The sequence below is a fragment of the Carlito syrichta genome, unplaced genomic scaffold (assembly GCF_000164805.1).
Source record: "Carlito syrichta isolate Samal-C Ts95f unplaced genomic scaffold, Tarsius_syrichta-2.0.1 Scaffold304445, whole genome shotgun sequence".
Classification (NCBI taxonomy): domain Eukaryota; kingdom Metazoa; phylum Chordata; class Mammalia; order Primates; family Tarsiidae; genus Carlito; species Carlito syrichta.
The window spans coordinates 1-18,978 of record NW_007248541.1 but is presented as its reverse complement, the minus strand read 5'-3'; the positions used below and the strand labels follow the sequence as shown (position 1 = coordinate 18,978).

The 18,978-nt window shown below is 39.7% G+C and overlaps 1 pseudogene across 1 annotated transcript in view; it reads right to left on the bottom strand.

Moving 5' to 3' along the window:
• The window catches only part of LOC103262316, a 61,252-nt pseudogene extending 42,868 nt beyond the window's left edge, over positions 1 to 18,384 (bottom strand). Inside the window, exon 1 of the transcript XR_002482074.1 lies at positions 18,144 to 18,384. The product of XR_002482074.1 is annotated as a protein NDRG3-like (transcript). The remainder of the gene's footprint in view (positions 1 to 18,143) is intronic.
• Between the last annotated feature and the right edge of the window lie 594 nt (positions 18,385 to 18,978).

The window sequence follows — 18,978 nt, the reverse complement described above, 5'->3', positions numbered from 1 at the left end:
TTACAGGCTGAGCCACCGAGCCTGGCTTTGGTGATACTTTTAAAGGAAAGAATGAAACAATAAAATGTACGTTACAAATTAAACACAATCTATATCAATACCTTCCCAATTTGAGTGATTTTCAACTGGAGGCAATTTTGCGCCCCCAGAGGATATTGGGTAATAATTGGTGATAATTTTGGTTGTTACAACTTGACAACTTAGGGAGGGGGGGTTGTTGTTGGCATCTTGTGGGTGGAGGCAGCGATGCTGTTAAACATCCCACAATGCATGGGACACTCCTTCCCATACAATAAAGGGTTATCCAATCCAAAACGTTAATAGCACCAAGGTTGGAAACTCTTAGAGACAGATGGTGGTTCAAACCTGACTTTCAGTTTCTAAACTGAAATGCTTCATGGGTGTATCGACTGAGTTCTGCTAAAAGCAAACAAAAATGAAAGTCACCACATGAGCTTCTCTAACTCTCACAGGGAGAGAGTTGGTGGCATTCAGCTGATGGTAATGTAATCACCACCTCTGTCTTTATTCTGGAGTGCAGAGCTTAATTATATGCAACAGCACTCATAGTGAGAAAAGAAAATTGTCATGATGGCACAAGAAGAAATAACCACCCCCCAAGTCTTGGAAAAGTTTTACAACAAAAGTGGTAGCCAGGAGAAATCAGAGCAGAGAACTGTCGCCCTGTTCCTAAAATGGTTGAACTCTCCTGCAGGCAACTGCCTTCAGTCATGCTGTGGCAAAAGGACCTTGTCAACGAAAGGTGGCAATTGCCAATAGGCTCCCTGAGAAAAAGGGAAAGAGAAAAACAGCAAAATGTCTATCACTCTGTGAGTTGCTTTAACATAGGACACAAGGGGGGTGGACGTGACAGCTTTTAAGCAGACAGTTGCTCTAGGTGATCCAGGAATAGAGGGACCCTGCAGATGTTTAATGCGCCCAGTAGAATGAGCTCTCTTTGTCCTGTCAGCTGTACACTGTTTTCAACCAGAAGTACTGACTTTATATTCAAAGGTTTTTGAATGAGATGTCTTGCAATTTCTCTTGGTTGCCAGTAACTCCATTGCAAAAGGTACAGCATTATAGTCTGTTAGAAGCATAAAAAAGATAAAGAAATGAATGGTGGATACTGATTACTCCTACATGGGACAGAAGAGACAAATCCTGATGCATAGAGTGTATGAAACATCAAGGGCCTTGGGGGCAGTGACTGACAGGTACCTTCCCCTTCTTCCTTCACTCCAGGAAACATCCAAGTTGTTGACAGCATTGCCTCGGTACTTTTCCAGCAGAGGGTAAAGGATTGTAGGTAAGAAGCTAAGAACGGGGAAATATGTCTAATAGGACAGAGTTTTGGGGAAGAAGAAGTTTTGTTCACTTAGGGAACAGAGCAGACTCTGGAGTGGTTTCCAGGGATCGGTGTACATAAATCCCAGACACTAGCCCAAATGTGACTCTGTGTAAATCAGAAAAGGGACCAGTTCCTCAAGATGCTTTTCTGCTGTGTTCCAAAAAATTGTCATAACTTTTATCTAAGTCTACAGTGACCACTCTGTCAAGGGTACTCCACCCCCAGAGTGGTACAAAGCACAATCTTCAAAACTGTAAAGGAGCAGCTCTGGTGGTGATATCAATGGTCAGCAAAGGCTGCAGTTTTAAAAATCAGTGATCCTAGTTCATCTCTAGTAAATGAGAGAAAGCTCTTCACAGAAGAATGCCAACTTGCAAATTTAGAAGGAATAACAGGATTACAAAATCATTTTTGATATTTCCATTGATAACTGATGCAGGCAAGGATCATCAATAAATGCTAAAATCATGAGGTAATAGGTTGTTAAAGAATATAATATTTATGCGGTGCCTAAGTATCACGCTATGAATTACTTGTTTTTCTTTTTCTTTTTTTGAGTTGGAGTCTCACTCTGTCGCTCCCGGCCACCGCAGCCTCGACCTGCTGGGCTCTGGCGATCCTTCCGCCTCAGCCTTCCAAGAAGCCGGAATTACAGGCGCGCACTACCACGCCCGGCTGATTTTTTGATTTATTGCAGAGATGAGGTCTCGCTGCCCGGCGGGTCTCGAACCCGCGGGCTCAGGCAATCCATTCACCTCAGCCTCCCAAAGGCGTGGGATGACAGGCTGAGCCACCGAGCCCGGCTTTTATTTTTTTTTTAAAGGACACATGTTCTTACAACGGAGGAATCTGATGGTGACCACTTTATCCAAGTAACAACATTTAGCATCACCAATCTCCTCAAGTTGTAAAATGAAGTACAAAGTATCATCTATGGAGTATAAATGTTCAGCACGAATCTAATCAAGCCTTGTCTTCGTTCATTTGTGTTGCCTATAACAAAATATGTGAGACTGGGTAATTTATAACAACAGAAATTTATTTTTTGCAGTTCTGGAGGCTGAAAAGCCAAGCTCAAGGAACCAGCAGATTTAGTGTCTGGTGAGGGCCCATTTTCTCATATATGGTGACTTCTATGTGTCTCACATGGTGGAAGGGCAAAAAAAAAAAGAAAAAAGAAAAAAGAAAAAAGAAAAAGGGTCGGGCAGCTCTCAGGGGCTCTTTTATAAGGACGTTAATGCTACAAGTGAGACCTCCGCCCTCATGACCTAATCACCTCTCAAAGTTCTCACTTCCTAATACCATTAATTTGGGGGGTTAATAATTCAATGTATGAATTTTGGGGAGACACATACATTCAAAACATAGCATTCTGAAAAACTAATTGCTCTGTAGTTACTGGACCAAGTATGGTTGCAGAATAGAGTATAAAATAATAAAAAACTGGAAGTTTGGAGGAAGGGTAAGTGGTTTGTCTAATCACCTCATCTTTCTTAGTTGGAGCAAATAAATACTGCCTACATTTGAAAAGTATAGCCTTGGCCAGGCTCGGTGGCTCAACCTGTAATCCTAGCACTTTGGGAGGCTGAGGTGAGAGAATTGCCTGAGTCCGCGGGTTCAAGACCCGCCCGGGCAACTTGGCAAGAACTGTCTCTACAATAAATCAAAAACTCCCAGGCATGGTAGCGTGCACCTGTAGTTCCAGCTACTTGGAAGACTGAGACAGAAGGATAGCCGGAGGCGGCGGTGGTCAAGGCTGCGGTGGCCGGGAGCGGCCACTGCACTGCAGTTTGGGCAACAGAGTGAGACTCCAACTCAAAAAAAAGAAAAGTATAGCCTCCTTCTCCTGCCCCTCATATTCTCTCTAACACTCTCCAAACTTGAATAATTCTAGTAACTATTTTTCTTTAATTTTAAAAGGATCCTTTGGGAATTAATATCCTTTGGATAAAGAAACATTTACCTGAGGTTCAATGACTTTTTTTTAACTTTCTCTTTGGTTAAGTGAAAGCACAATCAAATTTAAAGTTTTTTTCTTTAAAAAAATCACATATAGTATTGTACCTTTATAAAATAATTTACATTCATACCTGTTTATCTCTTGACTATTTACATTGCTCATATATTTGCCAACTTCCTGTCCCTATCTCTCTCTCTATGCATGCAGAGAAGTCTGCAATGATGTTTGCAAATTGCTAATGCTAGCTGTTTCTGCATAGTTAGGAGTTGGGGTGCTTCATTACTTTCTTCTTAAATTTTTTTATTGATTGACATTTTAAATAATAAGCATTTGTGTGTGTGTGTGTGTGTGTGTGTGTGTGTGTGTGTGTGTGTGTGTGTAGCAGGGAGGTCTCACTCTGTTGCCCAGGCTGGAGTGCAGTGGCACAATCACAGCTCAAGGCAGCCTGACCTTCTGGGCCCAGGTGATCCTTCTGCCTCAGCCTGTCTAGTAGCTGGGACTACAGGTGCATGCCACCATGCCCAGTTAATTTTTTAATTTTTTGTAGAGATGAGGTCTCACTATTATTGCATAGGCTTGTCTCAAACTCTTGGGCTCAAGCAATCCTCAGCCTTCCAAAGTCCGGGGATTATAGGTGTGAGCCACCGTACCTGGCCACATGTATTATTTTTTAAAAAAGTCATTACAATGCAAAAGCAAAACTCAATCAACCAACCAACCAATCATGACCGGGACTAAGGTGAGGCAGCTGAGGTGCCTTGGGTATAAAATTTAAAAAGGAATCCCTCTCAGGGTCATGCAAGTGCATTCTAGGCTCCTCAACCACCTCCCTGCTACAAACAATATGGGAGGACTACAGATCAGTGTGGGTGGAGAAGAACCTGTTTGGAATTCTGGGGCGTACTCTTGCTTCATTATTAACAATGATTTAGCATTTTTAACTGTCTGCAAAAAAATAATAGCCATTACATTTTAGAAGTTAATTGGTCAGACACTCTTAAACTAACCAACACCAGTTTCCCTGTTCCTTTTCTCTCCCTCAGTTCAACACATGGGTGAGAATGTAACAGGTTCTGGCCAAGACAGGGCACTGGGGGTAGGGAGGCATGCTGTGGTCACCTCCAGCATCTCTTGCTCCTCCTTCAACTAAGACTTGCCTCATCACCTTAGCTAAAGCAGCACACCACCCTCCTTCATCTTTCCAGAATATTTTTCTGTTTTAACATCTTCCTAGCAGTTATCATATTCCAAATATATTCACACTTTACATATGTGGTTCCATTTTTTATGTAACATGTTGACTGCTTGTCTTACCTCGTTAGAACATAAGCTCCACAACGCTACCCTCATGGAAACATGATGGTGTACAGTATGTTTTAGTTAGTATTCACTGAATGAAAGAATGAATGAGTTCATTGTATGTTCACTTAATGACTGTGAACCCGATACTGTTCTTGACAATATAAATATGAATAAAATATAGTCTTGCTCGCCACAGAGAATCCACATGTCAGACTCCCTCCCTGCCTCCGCTCCCAGCTCTGTTCATTTGCCTCACATAATCATTATCTGACAAACATAGACCTTTTGTTTTTACCTCTTTTTCCTTTTCTCATATTCTCATATTCTCTTTTTTCTTCCCTTAAGTCTTACCCAATTATTGCAGGGGAATATTTTTTTCTTCCCTAAAACAACAACAACCAAACAAACAAAACTACTCTGATGAGGGGAAAAAAATAGTATTAGTAATTACACATTTATCAAGAGACAGTCAATTCTGAAAACAGTAATGATAGTATTATTAATTGTGAACAGCTATGAAGTGCTTGCTATGTACCTGACTCTGCCAAACTAATATATCCATTCCAAACTTAATCAGCACAGATAAGAAAACCACAGCAGCAAGAAGTAACTTGTCCAGGTCACAGAACTAGTACTGGTCTGAACTTACATCAGTCTAATTCCAGAGCCCGACCACTCCCAGGGCTAACAGAGAGGCTGTACTGTTAATTTCCAGCATAATCCCCTCTGTGAGGTTTGCTCTCAATACCCTCACACATCACAAGCAGGATGAGATGTTGCTCTTTTACATTCCCACAGCATTCTGCTCATACCCTACTTCAGCTCTTATCACATAAAATGTTAGGTATGTGTCTAAAAGCTTCAGCAGGGCACGTTTTTACTCATTACCAGTGTTATGAAGTATTTGCTCTGTTTTTTATTGAAATTATGTTTGTAGTAGAGGTTGGCGCTCCAGATGTAATAGACTAGAGTTCAAAACTTGGCATCTGTTACTTACTGCGTAATGTTGGGAAAATTACTTAAGCCTCGATTTTAGATTACTTGTGTGTAGCATGAGGATAATGATGCCAGTGTTATGGTGCAATGAGAATAAGCCAAGATATAGTTGTAAAGTGCCTGGAACTTCTCATAACATAGGTGCTCAGTGAGTACTTTTCATCTCTCTCTTGTCCACCATGACTCTGGCTCTCCCACTGCACTTTCTATAGCATTTCTGCTATGTTACATGTTATCTGCTATGGTTTGCCTTAGTTATCTACTGCTGCTCAATGTACCCCAAATTTAGCAGCTTAAAACATAAATATTTATTTTCTCAAATTTTCTTTGGGTTAGAGATCTAGAAATATTTTAGCTGGGTGGTTTTAGGTCAATCTCTCATGAGGTTGTCATCAAGATGTCAGCTGGAGCTGGGTGAGAATCTGCTTCCAAGTTCACTGACATGTCTGTGGAGCTGGATGAGAATCTGCTTCCAAGTTCACTGACATGTCTGTGGAGATGCTTCAGGGGATCTGTGTCTTATGCATTTGTGTTGCTATCAAGGAATATGTGAGGCTGGGTAATTGATAAAGAAAATTTTAGGCCGGGCTCGGTGACTCAATCTTTAATTCTAGCACTTTGGAAGGCCGAGGCGAGTGGATTGCCTGAGTCCACGGGTTCGAGACTCGCCTGGGCAACTTGGCGAGACCTCATCTCTACAGTAAGAAATTAGCTGGGCATGGTAGTGCGCTCCTGAAGCTCTGGCTACTTGGAAGGCTGAGGCGAAAGGATCGCCGGAGCCCAGCAGGGCAAGGCTGCAGTGGCCAGAGGCGTGCCACTGCACTCCAGTCGGGGCGATGGAGTGAGACTCCAACTCAAAAAAAGGAAAAAAGAAAATTTCTATTTATGAAGAAAAGAGGTTTATTTGGCCCACAGCTGTGCAAGTTCTATAAGAGGCATGGCACCAGAATCTTTATTTGATGGGGGCCTCAAGCTGCTTCCACTCATGATGGAAGGGCAAGGGGAATAAGTGTATGCAGATCATGTGGCAAGAGAGGAAGCAAGAGAGAGGGGAGGTGGTACCAGGCACTATCAATAACCAGTTCTCATAGGAACTAAGAGTGAGAACTTACTCCTGTGAGAATGACATCAAGCCATTCATGAAGAGTCTACTTCCATGATCCAAACACCTTCCACCAGGCCCACCTCCAACACTGATGACAGAATTTCAACATGGGACTCAGCAGCGCCAAACCATAGCAATCTGCTCTAAGTTTACTTCTGTGGACCATTCCACAGGGCTCTGTCAGGATATGGCAGCTGGCTTTCACCAGAGCTAGTAATCCAAGAGAGAGTGAGGGAGCACCCAAGGTGGAAGCCATAGTGTTTATAACATCTGAACTCTGGAGTGACATCCAATGACTTTTACTGTATTTTATTCATTAGAAGCAATTCAGTAAGTTCAGTCAACACTCAAGGGGAGGAAATAGTGCAAGAGTATAAATACAAGAGGTGGAAATCACTGGGCCCATATTATTCTCTGCCTATAACACATGGCTTAAATAGTCTTACAAAGCAAACCTGAGGATTGTGAGCTATCTAATCTCAATCACTACTTTTTATTAAAAAGTTAGTCCTGCCTTTATATAAGGGACTTAGACACTTTGGGAGCATAAATATTGCTAAACTGGGTAATGGGTTGTACCAGTAATAGAGTTTCAACACAATTCAAAAAATAGTAGTAATGGTAATAATTACTTTTTTTTCATAGTCTTACAAGTTATCACACCATCAGTACCTTTTCATTTCCTACTCTAGCTACAGCTATATTTTTTTTCTCTGATTCAGTTTGTTTCTTTAAAACCATTTTCCCTTTGGCTGTCTCCTTGTTACACTTTCCACTTCCTTTTCTTTGGTCTATAGACATACACACCACAGTTTCCTTCCTCAGGGAGTGACAAAGACAAGATAGAACATTAAGGGGTAATAAAAAATACCACTCTCAGCCCACAATTGGAGGATAACTTGTTTGTTATTCCCAACTGAGTCACACTGTGCTCCAGTCATCTCCCCAGGTTAGAGTGTCCTGCCTATGAATTACATTGTCTCTTTCCCCCCCTTTCTCTTGTTGGCTGCCTTTAGTTATGACACTGCTTAGTTGCATTTGCCTTCCAAAAGGGGATGAAATTGATCAAATTGATATTTATATCCATTCAGGTTTATAATAAAAATTATATAAATACTAAAGTATGTAAGTTGTAAGTAGCAAAACATGTAAAATTAAATGTATTATATGTATTAAATGTTTATAAATATTAAAACATGTATTTTATATAAATATTACCTGTTTTAATATTAAAAAGATAGACCCAACTATGGAGGTCTGATATTTTTTGCTCTTTCATTTCCATGAATTACTGAGAGTCCATTTTATTAGATAAATTATTTAACTATTGAGTACTTATACTACCAATCACTCTTAACAAATCTTACTTTTGCATGATTCCTTCTCAGTAAAGTAGAGAGAAATAAGAAGCTAGTTGAATATATAACGAAAGGAAGATAAGGGACTATAGGCAGGTGATTTTCTGAGGTAAATGAATTTCATGATGACAGTTACTTTGAGAAGTGGGAAAGAAAAAGTAATAATTGATAAATAGAAGTATGCTGGGTATGAATCATGAAAGAAAATATTTACAAAAATGAAAACTTGATAGGAGGATTTACTTATGGTGGACTTTATGCTATTTATTTTTGCTAAAAGGCATTCATAGCAGGACATTTTGAGGAAGAAGAAGAGTTATAGTTGTTTAAGAGTTGCCAGAGATTTTATATCCATCTGCTTTGGCTGGAGAAAGGAAACTGGGACACAGATGAGATGAATCCTCTGAAGTTCAATGCTATTCTGTTGAAATTCCAGGACTGAGACTCACTGAATTCCTAATTAAGTGTCCTTTACTAACAATTGTCTTTCTTGTTTTTTTTTTTTAGATTTGGAGTTTCAGTATGTTGTCCATTCTATAATTGAATTCTTGGGCTCATTGGACCCTCCGATCTCAGGCTTCTAAGTCGCTGAGACTATAGTTTCACACTATTTTACCCAGCTAACAACTGTATTTTATGTCTTAGAAGGGAATTGATTTAAGCTTTTACTTATAAATGTGAAATTTCTTATATTCTATGTCACTTAAGGCATTAACAAATCTAAAATAAATTGGGCATGGTGGCTCATGCCTATAATTCCAGTACTCTGGGAGGCTGAAGTGAGAGGATTTCTTGAGCCCAGGAATTCAAGACCTGTCTCAGCAACATAGCAAGACCTTGTCTCTACAAAACATGAAAACAATTAGCCAGGTGTTGTGGTGCATGCCTGTAGTCCCAGCTACTTGGGAAGCTGAGGTAGAAGAACCACCACTTGAGCCCAAGAGGTTGAGGCTGTGGTGAGTAATGATTGTGCCACTGTACTCCAGCCTGCATAACAGAGTGAGATTTGACTCTAAAGGAAAAAAAAATCTAAAATAAGCCTGTCAACCGGGCTTGGTGGCTCAGCCTGTAATCCCACTCCTTGGGAGGCTGAGGTGAGTGGATTGCCTGAGCCCACGGGTTTGAGACCAGCCTGGACAATTTGGTAAGACCTCATCTCTACAATAAATCAAAAAGTTGGCTGGGTGTGGTAGCGCACACCTGTAGTTCCGGCTACTTGGAAGGCTGAGGCGGAAGGATCGCTGGAGCCCAGCAGGTCAAGGCTGCAGTGGCTGGGAGCATGCCACTGCACTCTGGTCTGGGCCACAGAGTGAGACTTCAACTAAAATAAATAAATAAATAAATAAATAAAATAAAATAAAATAAAATAAAATAAGCCTGTCAAGTGAACTTTCCTTATATTCTAGGTGCAAGTTGTACTTTTAATGTGAATTTTCCCCATTTGTGACCCCAAGACATGTGACTCAGCATGTCTGAGAGAGATTAAAACTGTCTGGTATGGGTTCAAGTACTGATTAGTTTAAGACTTGCAAATAGTAGTGTCTTCACAGGTATTTGTTGGTTGAACTGTTCTCAAACAACATGATATCATATTCAAGACTAATATGCTACTAGTGTGGATTGCAGCTGAAAAAACTACACAGGACTCTACTGTGTCTACCTAGAACCAAGGCCAACACACCACACTGAACCTATACCCCAAGAGATATTCATATGAATAAATCTTTCCCTATAAAACTTATTACATGATGTTAGAAGAAGCAACTTTTCCACCAGATGCCTAGAAATCAACACAGTAACACATCAAACATGAAAAGGCAAGGGAACATAACACCTCCAAAGGAAAATAATAATTCTTCAGTAATAGACCCCAATCAAGCAAATACTTGAAATGCCAGAAAAAAAATTCAAAATGATAATCTTGAGGAAAATTGGTGAGATACAAGATAATACAGACAGTTCAACAAAATCAGGAGAACAACTCATGACTTGAATGAAAAATTAAACAAACTAAACAAAGAGATAGCTATAAAAAGAACCAAACTGAAATCCTAGAGCTGAAGAATTCAATGAATGAAATAAAAAATACAATCAAGCAATCAAGAGTTTCAGCATCATACTAGACCAAGCAGAAGAAAGAATTTCTGAACTTGAAGACAGGTCTTCTGAAATAACACAGGAAAACAAAACAAAAAAAAGGAAGACAGTGAGAAGAATGAAAAACAGCGAAGAAATGGAGAAAACTGCAGAATGTATGGAATACCATAAAGTGAACAAATGTTCATATTTCATATTATGAACATTCTAGAAGAAGAACAGAAGGGAAAAGGTGAGGACATAATGCTATATAACAATATTAATGAAATAATAGCTGAAAATTTCCCAAGTCTTGAGAGAGAGATTGTCATCTAGGTCTAGGAAGCTCAAGGAACCCCAAATAGATTTAACCCAAATAGGTCCTCTGTGAGACACAGTATAGTGAAACTGCCAAAAGTCAAAGACAAATAAATAATTCTTAAAGCAATGAGAGAAAAACATCAGGCAACATATAAGGAAATTCCTATTAGACTAACACCAGATTTCTCAGCAGAAACCTTACAGGCCAGGAGAAATGGAATTATATGTTCAAAGTATTGACAGAAAAAAAACAACAAATAACTGCCAGCCATGTTATACTCAGCAAAGCTATCCTTCTGAAATGAAGAAGAAATACAATCTTTCAAAGACAAGTAAAAACTAAAGGAAATCATAACCATAAGCCTGGCTTTACAAGAAATGCCCAAGAAAGATTTTTAAAAATCTGGAAATTAAAAAATGATAACCACCATGATGAAAACACGTGAAACTAACAAACTCACTGTTAGAACTGATACTAAAACAAGAAAGGGAAAGAAATCAATATTCATCAGTACAGAAAACAACAAAATAGCAAAAATAAACAAAAAGAGAGGAAGTAAGGAACAAAGGATACATAAAACAACCAGAAAACAATAAAAAAAGACATTAATAAGTCCTTACTTATCAATAATAACCTTGAATTTAAATAGATTAAATTCCTACCTAAAAGATATAGAATGGATGAATCAAAAACAATAAGATCCAACTATATGCTGCCCACAAGAAATTCACCTCACCTGAAAAGACACACAGAGTATAAGAGAAGGAGTGAAACAAAATTATTACATGAGAATGGAAACCAAAAGCAAGCAAGAGTAGCTATAGCTATACTTATAACAGACAAAACAGACTTTAAGTCACAAACTGTACAAAAACACAAAGAAGGACATTGCATAATAATAAAGGGACCAATTCAGCAAGAGAATATAATAATAATAAATATACATGCACTTAGAACTGGAGCACTTGAACATATAAAGCAAATATTGTTAGATTTAAAGGAGAGACCTCAATACAATAAAAGTTGAGTACTTGACACACTATTCAGCATTGAACAGACCATCTAGACAGAAAATCAACAAAGAAACATTGGCTATAAACTGCACTATATACCAAATGACCCTCCCTAACAGATATTTACAGAATATTTTCCCCCAAAGTTGGAGAATATTTAATTCTTTTCATCAGCACATGGAACATTCTTCAGGAATGACCATATACTGGAACACAAAACAAGTCTCAAGATAATTTTTTTTTTTTTTTGAGTTGGAGTCTCACTCTGTCGCCCAGACTGAAGTGCAGTGCCACTGCAGCCTCGACCTGCTGGGCTCTGGCGATCCTTCCGCCTCAGCCTTCCAAGTAGCTGGAATTATAGGCACGCGCTACCACACCCGGCTGATTTTTTGATTTATTGTAGAGACGAGGTCTCGCTGCCCAGGCGGGCCTTGAACCCGTGGGCTCAGGCAATCCACTCACCTCAGCCTCCCAAAGGCGCGGAATTACAGGCTGAGCCACCGAGCCCGGCATAATTTTTAAAAATCAAAATCATATCATCTGTCTTCTCAGACAACAATAGAATAAAGCTAAAGTAAAAAGAGGAACATTGAAACTATACAAATACATGAAAATTAAGCTCCTGAATGACAAATAGGTGGAGAAAGAAATAAAGAATGAAATTAAAGAATTCCTTGAACTAAATGAAAATAAAACACACATACCAAAACCTATGGAACACAGCAAAAGCAGAATTAAGGGGCAAGTTTATAGCAATAAGTGCCTATATCAAAAAACTAGAAATAGTTCAAATAAAGACCTAGTGATGCAACTTAAGGAACTAGAAAAGCAAGAACAAACCAAATCCAAACTATATGTTAATAAATTTAAAGAACTAGAGCAAAACAAATAAATTCCTGGACACATACAACCTACCAAGATTGAACCAAAAAGAAACAAAAAAACTTGAACAGGTAAGCAAATAACAAATAATGAGAATGAATCAGTAGTAAAAGTCTCCCAACAAAGTAAAGTCCAGGCCTCGATGACTTCACTACTGAGCATTGAAAGGAGAATTAGTACCAATTATTCTCACACTATTTTATAAAACTAAAATAGAGCATTTCATATCTTTTATGGTGCTAGAATTAACAAAAATTAATGTATTTTTTTGTACTCACATATTAATGAAATTTTTACAACAAATTGATGCTGTTTGAAAACATTTCTCCCTTGTATTTTATGGGAAGAAGGTGGTAAATAAAGTAGATTTGTTAGTTGACCCAATAGTGGAAAATAGTATAAATAAATTAGAGTTGTGTAGATCTCTGAAATAAATAAATATGATTATATTTTAAAGTTAGTCTGAAAATTAACAGTTTTCTTTCAATAACCTCATAACATTTTAATTTGACTGGGTCTAAAAGGTGTCAAGTTTGCATCAATTTTATGAATATAGTAGTTTAAACTTGACTGGAGAAATATGACATCTTTCAGGCTTATGTTAGTTAATTGATAAACATACTTTTATCACTAATGGTCTTTAAATTGTTCGAATAACATTGTTCATTAGAAAGAACAGTTTTTAGCCAGATGTGGTGGCATGTGCCTATAGTTCCAGCTAAATGGAAGGCTGAGGAGGAAGGACTGCCTGAACCTAGCGGGTTGAGGCTGCGGTGGCAGTGAGTGTGCCACTGTACTCCAGCCTGGGCAACAGAGTGAGACTCCAACTCAAAAAAAAGAAAAAAAGAAAGAACAGCTTTGCTCATAGGTATCATTTTTTCTTATTATTTCAAAGTAGACTTTGGCCTTCAGTGAAAACAATGTTCATACTGAAATAATTTATATTGTAGGAACTGTAACTATAACAGTGATAGAAGTGACTAATCTAATTGATTTTCTTAAATCTTTTGTGGATTAAGATAGAAAACAAACAAGGCTCCTGTGTTTATTTAAATGATTAAAAGTACATTTTGATCAGGTGAGGAGATGTATGGTAATGTACTTTATTATTATTATTATTATTTATTATAAAGATGTGGGGTACAACTCAGGGGTAGACATACATTGATTAAGGAGGTACCATTGTTGATGAGGTATGACCCTCCCTCAACAGTTTCCCTCAACTGCCAATCCCACCCCCCACCGACAGTTTCCCATTACTGCCAAATGCTTTCTTACAGTATTATAATTGTTCAAGGTCTGCTTATGAGTGAGAACATATGGTACTCTGTTCTTTGTTTCTGTGATAGATCACTAAGTATAATTGACTCCAAATTCATCCAAATTGCTGTGAAGTTCATATATTTGTCCTTCTTTATGGCTGCATAATATTTTATTATACCATATGGTATGTGTACGACATGGTAATGTACTTTTTTAAGCTGTAAAGCATTACACAAATATAAAGTCACAACCTGAAAAAGCCTGTTTTGTGAGGCTCCTTTAAGCTTCGACCAGCATGTTTCTGTGTTATTGGGAGAAGCAGATCATGAAGCTGAAGTGGAAGCCTGGAAAAACATGGATTCAGTGGCAGATCTAGTTTTGACTGGGCTACTTTGGTATAATATTTTTCCTGCTGAAATACTTTATAGTCTCATATCTATTGACCCCGTAATTTATATGTAATTTATACACAGGAGGTGCCAAAAATGTATACACATTTTAAGAGATGTTATCTATGTATTAGTATTAAAATTTGAATTAAATTATGGTAGCAATGTGTAGTATGACATTCGCTCAAATGTTTTGCCATTTTCTTTGCCTGTCCTGCCTGTCACATGGTGATGCTAGGATTCATTTGTTTAATGCCGTCTTATGAGTGAACATCATACTTAAGATGTGTATACTTTTTTGCCCCCCCTTATTGTTTACACAAACAAACCACTCACACAGTAAGCTTTCTCTTGGCTGATAACTGATCAAATAGTATTGACAATGATTAATGCCTAATGTATAGTACTTTACAGTCTAGAAAACTCCTTCCACTACGTTGACAATCTACAATCCTCTCATCAGCCCTTTGAGGGTGACATTTTTCATCTCTTTTTAAGAAATGTTATCAGGTGTTAAATATGATTCACCCAAGATATTATCTCTAGTAGAGGCAGATGCAAAATTCAATGCAGAATCATGTCTTCTTTACACCATCCTACACAACAGATTTCCACTAAGACAAAGTGTTTTTCAATATTTGACTCACCATTAGCACATTTATTTAGAGACTGAGGAAAATAGAAAAGCAGACGACACTCAAACTGCTCATTTATTACTTCTCTGAATGGAAGATTAAATTAAAATCTTATTAACCAGAAAAGTTGGAGTATCACATACTGTTACAATCTGTGAAGCTAAAGAAATAGATTGTTATAATTTATAAAGAGCAAGGAATAGTGCTTTTTCTTTCAGTAACAGCTGAGTGGTCCTTATATGACTAACCTTTCCACAGTTAAGAACAATAATGCTGAAGAAAGTATAAAAATAAACTATTTGAAGGTCCTGGAGAATGACCAAAACTGAGTAGAAACTGCAGGAGAATCTACACTTAGAAGAAGAGTGAGTTTTCTGCTTTTATAACTTTGACATTATAGGTCACTATATAGGTCAGCTAAAACACATGTTTAGAGCAGTCTGATTGGCTCAAGGTACCACTGATCAGAGTGATGGTGACCATGGCAGCTGGAAAGTGAGAGATGAGAACCTCAGAAGGGATTGAGTGAAAATAGAAGCTCCAAATTCTGCACATAAACAGTCCAAGTCTCTGACTGGCCTCTAAATTCTGAATGTGTAGTTCAGCTTTTAAACAGCCTAATTAAAAATAAAATAACTGAACATCATCTACCACAGAGAAAATATGAGTTTGGAGTTTAAGTTTATTCATATTAATGAATAAATAATAATATTGGTTCATAATTCATAAATATGAGTTTGGAGCTTATTTCATCCGAGTTAGCTGTGAAACAAAACAAAAAATAAAGACTTTTTGGAGGACTATAACAGAATCCAGAGATTCTATCATTCACAATATTCAGGACACAATCCAAAATTAGTATGCATATAAAGAGACAGGAAAATGTGGCCTACACTTTAAAAAAAAGGCAATAAAGAGAGAGTGACACTGAGATGACCCAGGTGTTGGAATTTGCCAACAAGGAGTTTAAAGCAACTATTATAACTATAAGTATGTAAAGAAACACATTCAATGAAAGAACCCATAGGGGATCTCATCAAAGAAATAGAAACTATAAGAAAGAACTAAATGGAAATCCCAGAACTAAAAAATACACTTGATGAGGGCTAGAGAGTTGACTTCCAAGATGGTTTCACTCACATGACAACTGGCAAGAAACCTCTGTTTCTTACTAGCCCTTGTCAGCAGTCCTCAAATCCTTGTCATGCAGACCTTTCTACTGGGCTGCTTGACATGGCAGCTGACTCCCCCAAAGTGAGTGAGCCGAGAGAGAAAAAGAAGTTGGTTACAAAGATCAACCAGGATTTGGAAAATGTTAGGGGCCACCTTGGTGTCTGGCTCAAAATGCATAGTGAATATATACATATAAATATAATTTTATTTGTATTTTTTTGAGTTGGATTCTCACTCTGTCACCCAGACTGGAGTGCAATGGCACGCTCCCAGTAACTGCAGCCTTGCTCTGCTAGGTTCTGGCGATCCTTCCGCCTCAGCCTTCCAAGTAGCCGGAACTACAGGTGCGCGCTACTACGCCTGGCTAATTTTTGATTTATTGTAGAGACTCGTCTTGCCAATTTGCCCGAGTGGGTCTCGAACCTGCAGGCTCAGGCAATCCACTTGCCTCGCCTTCCCAAAGTGCTGGGATTATAACTGAGCCACCGAGCCTGGCCGCATAGTGAATATTTACTGATCAAACTGATGTATTTCTGATTTCTGCTAAGCATTTTACATATATTATCCTATTTAATCCTGATAACAAGATGAAAAAACTGAGGCTTATAAAAGTTAAGTAGACTGTTCAATTCTATTAGATAGCATAGCCAGAGTTCAAACACAGATCTCTTTAGGCTCAAAGGCTGTGAAAAATGGTTCACAGCAAAATGAATGCAAACATTACAGTATTCCAAAGAAATTGATTTAGATGGCATTTTAAATTTTGTTTAAATGAGTGAAACTCATTTGTATATGGGGAAAGAACCTAGAAAATATATCAAGCAGAAAACTCTAGAATTCTGCAGGCGAATAAAAAGTTAATTGGAATCCTATAGTTGACAAGGTGTTGATTTCATTTTTTCCTCTTTTACTAGGTGGTTTCAAGTTCTTGGCAGTTGCTTGGAAACAAGGAAAGGCACGAATTCTACCTCTGATTACCCAAAGACTTAATTCAACCAAAATCTGTTGATCATTTAGTGTGTTTATGTCACTGTGGTAGTTTCCTGGATCTACAAAGCAAGTGGACACAAGCTCTGTGGGATTATGGTGATACAAAAATAATAACACAGAGAAATTAAGCACCATAGAGAAGTACACAAGGAATGTTTATTGAGGTCTGAATTTTTAAAAGATTAGATGTCTTTAAACACGTTTGGTGCTTGGTGCGGTGGCTCACGCCTGTAATTCCAGCACTTTGGTGGGGGTGGGGATGGGGAGAGAAGATTGCCTGAACTCAGGGTTTCAAGACCAGCAACTTGGTGAGACCTCGTTTCTACAATAAATCAAGAAAAATTAGCCGGGGGTAGTGGCACATGCCTGCAGTTACAGCTACTTGGAAGGCTGAGGCAGAAGGATTGCCTGAGCCCAGCAGGTGGAGGCTACGGTGGTCATGAGCATGCCACTGCATTCCAGCCTGAGTGACAGAGTGAGACTCTGACAAAAAAACAAAAAACAAAAAACCCCACAGAACCAAAAAACCAAAAGCCACATTTGGTGTTTATTGAAATAATTGAGTGTGATAACCTTTGGAAATCAACATTAGATTACGTCAAGAGAGTCGGCCCTTATTATTACTTTTTTATTTTTATTTTTTTGAGTTGGAGTCTCACTCTGTCACCCAGAGTGGAGTACAATGGCATGCTCACGGCCACCACGACCTGCTGTGCTCCGGCGATCCTTCCACCTCAGCCTTCCAAGTAGCTGGAACTACAGGTGCATGCAACCATGCCTGGCTTATTTTTTTGATTTATTGTAGAGATGAGGTCTCACCAAGTTGCCTAGGCTGGTCTCGAACACATTATTTTTTAAAAACCAGTTAGAAAACTTGCAAAGATAGTGACTTGCTAACTTTTACACACATCTCTTAGTCAGGAATGACAATTTTCTAGGAAGGGTGGCAGAAAATGAGGTATATATATGTTTCTGGAATGCAAGAATGAAAGAAAAGGGGTGGAGGTTCAAAGTCCAGGGGTCTTCTGTGAGAATGTAGGAATGAAATCGGGACAAACAGAAGAGAGGGTGAAGTGGGTAGGGGAAGGGGAGTTTAGAGACTGATTGGAAGGAGTTTTAAGGTGATAATGCTCGGGTAGAAAGAGTAGGACCCGTCCCCCCCAGGACTGGGAAGAAAAGAGTCCTGCTAGATGAGTTGAAATGGCAATGTGTCCTCCTCCTGATTTCCCCCTCCCTACTCCCAGGGGAAATAGTCCTGTGCATAGTCGGGCTTGACAGAAAAGGCTATGGAGCCGACAGTCTACGCAAGAACTAGTTTCAGACCAAACTTCGCCATGGCCGCTGAGCATGCTCAACTTCGTTTTCTGCAGAAATGGAAACTCCGTGGCTCCAGATTTTAGCTGCCGCAGCTCGAGGAGGGCGGGGCGTCGTGGTGTCCTGGCAGAGGCCACAGGTGGAACCCGGAGTTTGAGTACACTTGATAGGGGAGGTGTGGGGCAAGGGGGATGCGGGGCGGGGAGTCAGAGGAGACCCCAGCAAACAATTCATCAATGTGATTGGCGATGGCATGATCGACAACCCTTTTGCAAAGGAGCAAGTTAGTTACTTGCAGATGGAGACTGTGGTGCAAACAGCTGGTGGTGGTGGTGGTGGGTGTGTGTGTGTGTGAAGACAGTTCAGGGTTCCAGCGGTGGTCCACGGGAATGGGCCGGGGGAAAGGGCATAGTCGTTGTCACCTAAGAGTGAGGCTCCCGGGTCCTCTCCAGTCACTCCTTCTTGGGCTGGCTGTACGGGACACGAAGTTGCTGCAGAAACGCGGGAGCCGGATGGAGGACGCTCGCCCCGCACCCGGGACCTGCCTCTCTCCGCTCCTCCCTCCACAGCATCCTGGGCAGGTCGCCAGAGGCCAACATCTGGCCGGGCTGGAACCGGCTCAGAAACTCACCTTTGCCAGGTCGTCCATGCACTCGGCCTCCTGGCCGGGTGCATCCACATCTGCAAGACTCTCGGACTCCCAGGCTTTGGGTGGCATGGGGAGAAGGACTTCCTACTACTAAGCTCCCGGGGTGCAAAGCCTGCAGGCGGGGCCCGAGGCTCACCCTCCTGGGGCTGCTGTGAGTAGCGAGGGCGTGGAGACGCCGCGAAACCGCCCCGGAGCCCGCG